This window comes from Lutra lutra, chromosome 4 (assembly GCF_902655055.1).
Source record: "Lutra lutra chromosome 4, mLutLut1.2, whole genome shotgun sequence".
Classification (NCBI taxonomy): Eukaryota; Metazoa; Chordata; class Mammalia; order Carnivora; family Mustelidae; genus Lutra; species Lutra lutra.
This window is the reverse complement of record NC_062281.1, coordinates 17,107,623-17,118,860: the sequence shown is the minus strand read 5'-3', so window position 1 is coordinate 17,118,860 and position 11,238 is coordinate 17,107,623. Positions and strand designations below refer to the sequence as shown.

The window sequence follows — 11,238 nt, the reverse complement described above, 5'->3', positions numbered from 1 at the left end:
TTCCCGTATTCCCTTCACCCAGTTTCAGTTTCCCCTGATGTCATCTTCCAATTCTGTGAGACTTCTTTACACTTTAAGTTTTTTTTTTTAATCCTTTTTATTTATTTATTTATTTATTTTCAGCATAACAGTATTCATTGTTTTTGTACCACACTTTAAGTTTTAAACCCCTTGAGGACTACTTCCTGCCTGACCTAGTATTTCTCTGGTGTTTCTCAAAGAACTGTGGCTAGTGGTGGTCCCCGCTTGAAGGCTTAAGCGTGTTTTCTGTTGATTGTGGACATGTCTGGGCTTGCCTAGAGGCCAGGAAGGCCAGTCTTCCATAGGTCTGTGAGTAAGAGGGATTGAGGGGCCCTTTGGGAATGAGAGAGTGGGAGGTGGAGGTGGCCAAGCAGTTGGTTTAAAGGCGATGGGTTGGTGTTGGAAGGAAGGAGGCTTCTGAGCTCATCAGGAAGTGTGTGGTTCAAGAGCTGTCTCTCTTTGGTCTTTGGCCAGGGGGAGGCGGGTTGGTTATGTGACAGTCACAGTCGGAGCCTGTGAAGAACAGTGAGTACAAAGGCTGTAGTCCTCCGTGAAGCAGAACTCAGTGGGGTGTGGAAGCGGTGTGGGTGAGAGGACATTTTGCATTTCAGATGCAAAAGGCGGGTGGGGGCGGGGTGGCCTGAGCAGAAGGCCAGACCAACCTGCATCTGGATGGAGCAGGACTTCCAGGGCCATTGCTTTGGCAAGAGACAGACCCTATATGAGAGCTCGGAAGACAACGTTCTCTAGCTCACGTGAGCATGTTCTTGAGGACAGTCTGGGAAAGAGCTGGGTGGAGGCGGTAGGTTTAAGGAGTCACAAAATTCCTCGCCATATTCTGTGTGGTTGTTGTCACTGAGACCCTGTTGTACTCTCAAGGCAGTTGGCTGGGCAAGTATCTGGATGGTGTTTTGGTTGGTTGGGCTCTGGATACTTGTTAAATATTGTTGACTCATTGCCCATCACCCTCTCAAGAAAGGGAAAGTCCCAGAGGTCACGGCCCAAAGAGATGAGTGTTTTCTTAGCCTGGGCTCCTTAAAGATACAAGTCACCCCTTGTGACAGTTGGGCACTTGAAGGCCTATAGTAGACACCAGTGGTCTGACCCCAAGACTCTCTGGCTGGGAAGAGGGGCTTTCATGTGTGAAGGGAACCCCAGACCACCGAAAGGAGGAGCTCAGGAGGTGGGGAGGTTTGATGAACACCACCCTCAGGAACAGAAACAGAGGTCCAGAGATTCCATGGACTTTCGGGGACTATCCCAGAGACGAGTCAGGCTAGGAGCTCAAGAACTGGGTGGAATTCTGTATATTCTAGAAATTATCTGTATTGTTGTCTGTTGCTTAGTGAAGCTATGGATTTGTCTTTGGGAGCAGCAAGGGGTTGGGATACAAACCCATTCTCAGGGGAAGGAGAGCCTGTAGGGTTCGCTGTGGAGCAGCAGTGTGAAAGAAAGAAGTCCCTGGGCCTGGGTGGGAAATGCTGGGTCCGGCCAAGAACTGACCTTGAGGCTCTTCCTTCTTTGCTGGCGAATGGCTGTGTTGATCTGCAGCGACTCAATGAGAGTCAGAGCCCCAATCTCTGCTCCCAGCCTGTTCATTCTGATTAGTTATGCCATCTTGGTCAAGGGCATCGCCATCTCCTGGTATCACAGACCGGAAAACTGAGTTGCTTTTGGGATATGCCCTTCAGTACTAATTTGTGCTGAGGGCTAAATCTTCTGTGCATTGTTCTGGGTGCTTTATGGTTTTTTTTTTTTTTTTATTGTTCCTCTATACTAATCTGGTGAGATGGGTGTTATTACTCTTATTTTACAAATGATGAAACTAATGCTAACAGTTTAGGTAGCTGATTCAATCTTAAAACTACCATGTCCGACATCAGAACTCTCGTTGTCTCCACAATCCCTGTGTTGCTTTTTAGTGTTCGCTGTCTTTTCCATTTTATGAGATCAATATTTCTCCAGAATGGGCTCTAGCTACATGCCCCAGAATCACTTAGGCTACCATTAGGAAGGATCGCCAATGGCGTCCAGACCCATGGAATCAGGCTGTGGAAGCAGAGCCCATCCCTTGCCTATGCAGCAAGTTGTGTGAGTGGCTCTGATGTCATTCATGCTTACGTTCCCCTCCTGTGGCCAGTGTCCATCTCTGAGACTGGTTCGACTTCTAGGACTGATTTCAAAGTTTTTGCCACGTGCTCTGTATGCTGCTGTAAGGGAAGAATGAAACAGATGAGTCATGGGTCGGCACTCTGGGGTTGGCCCTATGTGAGGACACACAGAACAGGAGCGGCAGGGTCCCCCAGACAAGCCACAGGTCCATGGGATGATGGCTTCTGTACCATCTGGAGACCATTTTTGCTAACCATCGTCATCATTTAGTGAAGATGTGGCATGGGCTCCAGCTGGGCTTTGGGGATTATTACAGAGCAAACTTTGGCCCACAGATTGGCTATTGAAGTCAACTGCGGCCATTTATTATTTACTCTCTGTCAGCCATGAGGCAGGTGTAAAGTGGTCACGCGTATTACCTCAAAAGGCTATGAGGTATATATTAATATTTTCTCATTGGGTCGACACAGAAACTGAGGTTTGGAGAAAAAGTTAAGTCACTTGTTTAAGTTCAAGTGGCTCATAGGTATTAGAGTCCGAATTCAAATCCAGCCCATGGAACATAATGTTTAGTGGCTGTTTGTGCTTCAGGATAGTGGGTCTTGGGATCAGTGAGGTCAACTGCCTCCCGATAGTTCTGGCTCAGCTCTTTGGCGCTTATGTTTTGTTAAGCCTGAGGCTCTGCTCTCTGCTGTGGGGCCCCCACAGGGTGAGACGAGTCCCAGAGACTCACAGTGTAATTAAGAAAACAACTCATTTGCAAGAAGCTATAATAACTCAAATGGGCTGGCTGGGAGTTTTGCTCTGTGAGTGCGTGTGGGTGAGGGTATGTGTGTGCATATATGTGCATGTGTGTAATGGGAGAGAAGGTATGAGAAGAAGACAGAGCTGTGGGGGAGGAGAAGTGATGTGGTTCCAGGACCTGGTTCAGAGGGCACAGGGAACTCTGGGTCCTCCCTGGCTGGTGAGATAAGAGGATTCTGTGTGTGGAGGTGATGTTCGGAGTCAAGTGGCCGCACATTAGAATATCTGGGGAGCTTTTAAAAATACCAGTGCCTGGGCCTTGCCTAAAGACATTGATTTAATTTGGCCAAGCAGGGGACTAGAGATGGACAAGTAGTTTTTAGAAGTCTCCTTTGTGATTCTAATGACTATCTGGACCGAGACGTGGGCAATTGCATGCTCTTCCAGCATCTCCTGGGCTGTCCCCCGTTTTGAATCCAAGCCACAGCTCTTTCAACAGACTTCTTGGTGCTGGGCCTCCTTGTTCTCCCTTTCGTGTGACTGAGCAGTCAGATGATCACGTATATGCCTACAAGGAGAAGCCACCACCTGTTGCTGTAAATCGAGCACAATTTCATCATCCCTTTGCCCCATGTATTTCCAGTACATCTGGATGGGTAATCTGTTGTTTTCTGCTTTGTAGCAAACTTGCGCAGTCACAAGGGGATGGGTGCTGTGGGACTGCTGGGGCTTTTGCCCTGTAAATATAGGCTGGGTGAGTTTATTTATAGGAAATTATGATGATCACTTTTGATTGTTAATGACCAGAGCAGGTTTTCACATGCCTCATCTGTCCTTAATTTGTTGTTGGGGAAAGACTTACAGATAAATCACTTTTGTAAAGGCCCTAACTGCTTTAGAAAAATTCTAACTGCTTTAGAGAAATTCCCCTATGTGGGGGCTTCTGTGAGGTGGGAGGGAATGGTCAGAAATCGCCCTGGAGCAATTAGAAAGTTGGAAGATCTAGGAGAGAAGAGCTATGTTGCTGTATTTGACAATGCATGAAGGTGGTGGTCTTCAATCTTGGCTGTACACTAGAATCTTCCAGGGAGCTTAAAAGTAAAAAACAAAGTCAACAAAAACCCCACATCTCAGGCTGTACCCTGGAACCATTGACTAAGAGTCTTTGGAACATGGGACCTGACATCAATATTTTTTTAAGCCTCAGAAGATTTCGATATGCAGCCAAGGTTAAGAACCACTGTGTGAGGGGATAAGAGAGGCTTAATAAATAAGAGGGTGACCCAGCAGGCTGCAAGGAAGAGAGAAGAGTAAGAAGTCAAGGTTAGAGACGAGTTACATACAGCAGCTTTGGAATGTAATAGCTAAGTCCAGCCAACTCCAAGAACTCAGCTTAGCCTTAAGAAGCCGATGGCCAATCTCCAAATATCCTTGCAATCCCCAGTTCACGAGCCATTTGTATCATGAGGCTCAGGGTCCATGTGAGGGCTGATGATGAGAGCAACACCACACTTCTTCTCTACCTCTTGGCCCAGGGAGGAGGGGTGAGGGGATTTCAAGATCACTCTGATTCCCTACGCAGCCAATCATCCCAATGGATAATGGCCAAAGAGTGTTAGGAAAGTGCAGGGGGTGGGGAGGGTGGGATTGCTCTTTGTGGGTATGGCTGAGAGAGCCCTGGCAGAGGGATCAAGGGACACAGACAAAACACAAATCCATCATCCAAGGTCCTAGTGAACAGGTGTGGTCCGTTTGGTCTGTTTGTAAGCAATCACCAGGGACACTTTGAAAAGATGCTTTATTTTGAGATAATTTAGAATGTACAAAAGAGTTGCAAGATTCCCGTACAAAGAACTCCCACACCATTAGCTGGGACTCACTAATTGTTAACTTGTAACCATGTATACTTTATCACTCCCCCTCTCTGTCTAGATGTATACATATTTTTCTGAACCTTTGCCTCTAAACACTTCATTCAGCACCTATTTCTTATGAACAAGGACATTTTCTCACATAACCCCAGAACTGTGGAACTAAACGAAGACCCACCAAATGAGAAAAGCAAAGACTATTCCAAACTGGCTACAGCGAGAGAATTGACCACCATTACTTGAATCTTGGCAGAGACTCAAAGGCAGGCAGAGACATGGGCAAGCTCTACAGTGGAGGAAAGGGAAGGCTTCTGGTGTGTCCTGACTGGAGGCTGTTGGCACGAGGAAGCTGGAGGTGAGCTAACTAGGCGTGGGGGGTCCATGCGCTTGGTCAAGAGTGCGCGTTTGACTTTCCCTGGTTGGTCCTAAGTTGGAAGCAGGGACAAAAATCAGGGAAGCTGTCAGTTATGAATCAGGTCCTAGCCATTTGGGGCTGACTATTACAGAAATTACTGTTAGGTTTCCTGGATCGTCCCTGCAGATACCAATCTGGCTTCTGCAGGTCTGACTTAATAGGGCTGTTTATTGTAGGTAAGGGGTCGGTTTCCTCGGCAGGTTGCTGCCAGCTGTTGGTCAGAGTTTTGTTTTTATCCATGGTCTGGCCACTGTCTATTGGGATATTCAGCCTCACCATATAACGGACAACTTCAGATTTAACTTCGGGGTAAAACGCTGTTATCTAGAAAATGCTCCATATTCAAATTTTGTCAGTTGCCCTCATCCTGTCCCTTATGGCAGTTTCCCCTCCGGATCCAAAATGCAGCTGACGATGACGCCCCGCATTTCGTGGCCATGCCTCTTTAATCCTTTTTAATCTGGAAGAGCTCCTCAGCTCTTTTTTATCTTTCCTGACACCGATTCTTGGGAAGTACCCAGGCCAGTTGCTCGTGGTGGGGAGACCCCCGAAGATACGCGCATATCCCAGCTGACTGTGAAAACTGTCCACAGCCAGGGACCCTCTGGCTGTGGCTCCTTGGCCCTGTCCTAGAGCTCCAGGGATTGTCTGGGTGGACACAGCTCAGGTAACCGGATCTTCAGCCCTTTAGCGAGGACGTGGAAAGTCACGTCTCCATGCAGGGCAGAAGTGAAGCTTGTAAACAGAGAGTGGTACCCACGGTCATGTCCTTTAACAGTTAATCCTTTGCAAGGCCAAGAGCATTTCTGAAACATGTTTTGGTTCCGTTTGCGGGAATATGTTCTTTCATCAGATCAGCCGCCCACTGCATTTTGCATACATAGACACTGGGTTTCCCTCCTTCTCACCTCTCCCCTCTGTCTCCTCCCTGCTGCAGGTTCTCATCTCTGCAAAGATGCCAGAAACATTTTCCATGCCCCAAAGGGAGAAGGTCAGGGCTGCTGTTCCTGCAGGATGGGGGGGGGGGGGGGACAGTGGCAGCCGTTTGTCCCAGGCCTGCGTTTTTTAAGAACATCAGAGACACAGAGAAGGTTTTGTTTGGGGCCTGAATAGCTTTGGGGGCAGGTCTGCCACTCTGAAAACATTCACCCCTCAGTCACTCCAAGCTGCTGTCAAAGAGTGATTTCTGGATCTGTCAACAGCCTGGGTCGTAGTTTAAATTCCCTCTATCTTCATCCCTGCAAATACATTGAGCAATAACAAGCTTTTATTTATGGGGAATTGGACTAAAATAAGTGTGCTCTGTGTGGCAATAAGACCGTGGTCTTTGGTGTTTGGACATTTGGCTTAACCCTTTCTTTGCCACCTAGCCGTGTGTCCTTGGGCCAAGTGCTTTGCTTCAGGTTCTTTAGCAGTGAAAGTGGGTGGAAGAAGTTGTTTCAGTGTCCCAGTGAGGATTAAATGTCATGAAAAATGACAGCATTTAGCACAGTGGTTGGCAAATAATAGGCACTCATCAGGTTGTTAATCATCACCGTGACTTTGTCAGTAAGCAGAAAGTTAAAACCTGCTTGCTGGAACTCATTTTCCATGGCCATTGTGAAGAGAAAGTTTCGCTGTCACTCAGGTATGAATTTAGATCCTGGCTGTGCCCGTCTCCGGCTGGGTGATGTCGAGCAAGGGAAACTTCTTTGAGGCTCAATGTCTCCCCTATGGAATGGGAACAGTGTCTTCTTTGCAAACTGATCACATCTAACATGAGAACCCAGTACAGTGCCTAGTGCAGAGTGGATGCCAGCAGAGGAAAAAAATGGGAAATGGGGAAATTTAGTTTTTTTTGTGCCTTGTCTGTGATTCCTCTGGAATGGGGGTCCAGAGTCTTATGCTTTTCCCTGATCCAGCAGGGGCTTCCCACCACATTCCTCTCCTTCCTTGAAAAATCCCCATATTCTAGACCATTCTCTCCTTATCACCCTACTTAAATTACTGGTCTTTTGTGGCATCCTCTAGGACCTGTGAGAAAATGGGCAGGCTAAGCCAGGGGGCTCATTTGCGCTAAGGGGTAAGTGGGTAATTGTGGATTAATGTGTCAGTATTTTCCCAGGGAATTTACTTGTATTTTAAACAGAGGCTTTTACTCTTGGAATCCTATCCATTTTAGGATAAGATCATTTTCTGGGATTGTACTCCTCATTTTCCTGTGAAGGTGAAGACCCCACGGTTAACAGCAGAACCAGGGCGCAGAAGCCAGGTCTTCGGATTTCTAGTTTAGATTTCTTCTTGGGGGAACAGGGTCACCATGAGAATCTTGGGCTTCCAGGTAGCTGAGCTGGTAGAGGAGTTCGGTCAGCTGGACTGACACAGGGCCTCCTTCTTCATGATGAGCCAGGGCCAAAGGCTGTGATGTGCCTTGAATGTGAACCACCCACCAAAATGTGCCACAGAATCAGCCAGTAATAGCTTAGCGGCGGGGGGGGGCGGTGAGTTTCAGATTTCCCCTTTTTAATTTAATTATTGAGGTGGTTTTATTTTCTGGATTAAAAAAAAAAAACTTTTGTTCATTTGCACAGGGAAAAATAAATAGATTCTAAGTTACAGGAAAGGTCATTTTTATTCCAAAATCCAAACATATTTAATTACACCCTCATTAAAAAAAGAAATCTCCACTCCCCAGTAACTGAGTTTTTCTCAGGGGCCCCAACGGGGTTCCTGTAACTCCTCTGGGCGTCTAAGCGTGCCTGGCAGACAGAAGGGGCCATGCATTGTTTTATACCATCTCAACTCATGGCCAGAGAGCCTGAAGCTTCAACCGCTGGGTCCCCTGAGGGATTGCTTCTTTGAGGGTCCTGTGAATACAAACCTGAAACCCAAAGGCTGGTAATAAAATCATCTAAAATCATCTATTGGACTATTTTTAGTATGGTGGTGAGGTGTGGGAAGGGTCCAGAGGGAATGGAGGTTGGGAAGGGTATGTTTTGATGGAAGGGTTGGGCTCATTACAAGAAGATTGAGGAAGGAGGAGCGAGCGCTTCTAGAGTTTAAGTTATTTCCTGAATGAGCCACTTCTGGGTGGGGAACCTTAGTTTAGGGAACAACCAAGGCATGAAGGGCAATATGGAGAGCGAAGGCAAAGGAAGGAGAGAGGTATTACTAAGAGCAGAGTTGAGAGAAGTTGTTGAGGTGAATTTCACCTCCTTTCTGAGTGGGCTGGTATTGCCTCCCTACTTGAAGTCTCCAGGCTTGTCACTCTGAGACCTTTCAGATGCCTCCTCACACAGTATTTGCCTTTTTGGGCTGGCTGTGGAAGAGGCGAAGAGTCCACCAACTCAACTTGTAGAGATATTTTCCCCTCTCTTTTTCTTGTTCCCAAATAAACCTCCAAGCAAGAAAGAACACACAGACCTTGACCCGATTCATGTCTAACCAAAGCAGGACTGTGGGAGTCCAGTGCCTATAAATCAGCTTTCCTCTCTGAACGCCGCAAAGAAAATCTTCCCCAAGGCAGTCGCCTCAGCCAGAGTTCACACACACTGACCAGCCCTTTGAAATTCTGTCTGCAGATAATGGCAGTCACAGTCGGCCGGTCTTACTGAGAGAATCCCATTGGCTGTGATATAACCCAGAAGAATCCCCAAGGTGGCTGATGAGATTTGCCTTCTGGAGGAAGAAATATAATAAGGAATGGACCACATTTAACACTGTAGTTTAAAGAGGGCTTTAATCCTGCAACCCTGGATATTTTGGGATTTTACTACTAGGAGGAGGATTGTCTTCAAGTTCAGTTTAGAAGTGAACTGGTGGTTAATGGGGACTCAAGCATCATTTCTTCTTCTGACTTTTAACTGACATGGACTTTTCTTAACCTTGAGGTCCAGTCAGATTTCAGGCAACAAATAGCTAACCCTGGTTTGTCCAGAGCTCAAGTCAAGGCCAGTTTGGGGACACAGGGTGAGGGGAACTCTAAGTGTATGTGTGTTTTCATTCTCTAAGTTGTGTATTCAAGTCATCGTTTTAGTCCATGATATCAGAATCACCTGGGACACTTGCTTAGAATATTTGCTTCAAATATTCATAGGTTCTGCCCGGTCTGACTGGTTCAGAAATTTGGGGGAAAGGTGGCAGCTTAGAAATTTACATTTTACACAATTTCTTCATTTGAATCTAAAGTACATCGAAGGTTGCCTTTAGTGAGATTCAGCTCCTAAAATTTCCATTGCCTGTTTATCTCCAACCTAAATTTCAAATTCTTGGGAGCAAAAGACCAATTGTCTTTATGTTTCAGTGATATGTTTCTGAATAACAAATTACCCCAAAACTTATGGCTTAAACAACAATTCTATCTCATGATGTGTGAGTTAGAATTTAAGCAGGGCTCAGCTGGTGGGGTGATATGGTGCTGAAGGATCCACTTCCAGACAGAGCATTCCCATGACTAGTTCATTGTTCCTAGTTGTCAGCTAGGAGTTTAGCCAGATCATCCATGGAGAGACCTCAGTCTCTTTTCTATGGGCTTCTCTGTGGGGGCTTTTTGGCTTCCCCACAATACAGTAGCTGGGTTCCAAGAGCAAATGCTTTGAGGGACAAAGATGGAAGTTGCGAGCTTCTTCTGATATAGCCTTAGATGTCAGAGAGCATCACTCTACCATATACTGTTAGTCAAAAAATTCATAACTACCAACCCAGAGTCAAGCATAGACAAAACACACTTCCCCACCTCGATGTGTGGAGTAGTATGTACGTACAGAGAGGAAAGGAAACAAGGATGGCTATCTTTGAAGACTTTCTGCTGTGCCTTGCTTGGGTCAGTTATCAACTTCTGTACCAATCAGTCATGGACACATGGATGAGGGACATAATACAAATTTAGTTACTGGGGGCTCAACTTGGCATATTGAGGAGGGCACCCATTGAAGGGGAAATTGTTAAAAATCTTGCAGGCACTCGAAGGGATGTCTGATGATTATGGAATCTTACAGATCATCTAGCTTGAGCATTCACTCAAAGTAGGAACTGCCTTTGGGCATTGGCTATACAGGAGAGCTAAAGCTCTTCTGACCTTTCCATGAGGCACCCTGTTCCATTTTCAGACAGTTATAGCTATGTAAACTGGATTCTGGTTCTCTGTAATAACCATCAATTATCCATTAGAATAACACTCAACTATGGATTGATTTTCTAGACCGCAAGTTTCCATACCAGGCTTAAACTCTTTAAGGCCTGAGTGTGTATATTTTGTGTATCCAGTCTTAGTCCCTGGCATACAGTAGGTGCTAAGTAAATGCATGTTGAATGTTCTTAAGTGAATAAATATGTTTACTCTTCCTCATCTGCACAGATAGCTAAGTTGGTTTTGATGTGGATCTTGAGTTCCTATCTAATAGTTCATCATTGCTCTCATATTTTCTCCAAGCAAAAGCCAACTGAAATAAGTTATGGTTAAATTGCAGGTGAGAAATCAAGTGAATGCTGTCCTAAACATTAACAATAGAAGCTAAGTTCTTTAAAATCATAGGAGAAATTTTACCATTTTGGAGCCAGGATTGAAACAACCATGAACAAAAGCATTATGTGCTTTGTTGTTGTTTAGTTTAAAGGAAAAGTCAGTAAACTTTGCCCCTCAGTGTCCTGGCTGAATCCTGCCTGCCGCCTGTTTTGGTAAGTAAAGAATTATTGAAATACAGCCAAGTCTGTTTTTTTTTTTTTTTTTAATTGTCTGTGACTGCTTTTGTGCTCCAACGGCAGAATCAAGTAGTTGTGACAGACTACGTATCCTCTCAAAGTCTAAAATATTTACTATCTGGCCTTTCACAGAAAAAGTTTGCCAACCTACGGTGAAGGGCTTATCTTGTTCCATTTGGTGTCATGAGAAAATACCATAAACTGGGTGACTAAAAAGCAACAAACATTTATTTCTCATAGTTCTGGAGTCTGATATTTAGGTGCCCGTGTGGTTGGGTTTGGGCTATCTTCCAGGTTACAGATTCCCATTGTATCTACAGAAGATACAAGAAGATGGAAATTGGACGAGGGAGTGATATGGGGTCTCTTTTATAAGACAGTCCCATTCATGAAGGT

The 11,238-nt window shown here is 45.6% G+C and overlaps 1 long non-coding RNA gene across 1 annotated transcript in view; it reads left to right on the top strand.

The window, feature by feature from the left end:
- The first annotated feature begins 349 nt into the window (after positions 1-349).
- LOC125097929 (uncharacterized) overlaps positions 350-11,238 on the top strand; it is a 126,045-nt gene continuing 115,156 nt past the window's right edge. Inside the window, exon 1 of the long non-coding RNA XR_007126649.1 lies at positions 350-546. This is a non-coding gene — a long non-coding RNA (uncharacterized LOC125097929). The remainder of the gene's footprint in view (positions 547-11,238) is intronic.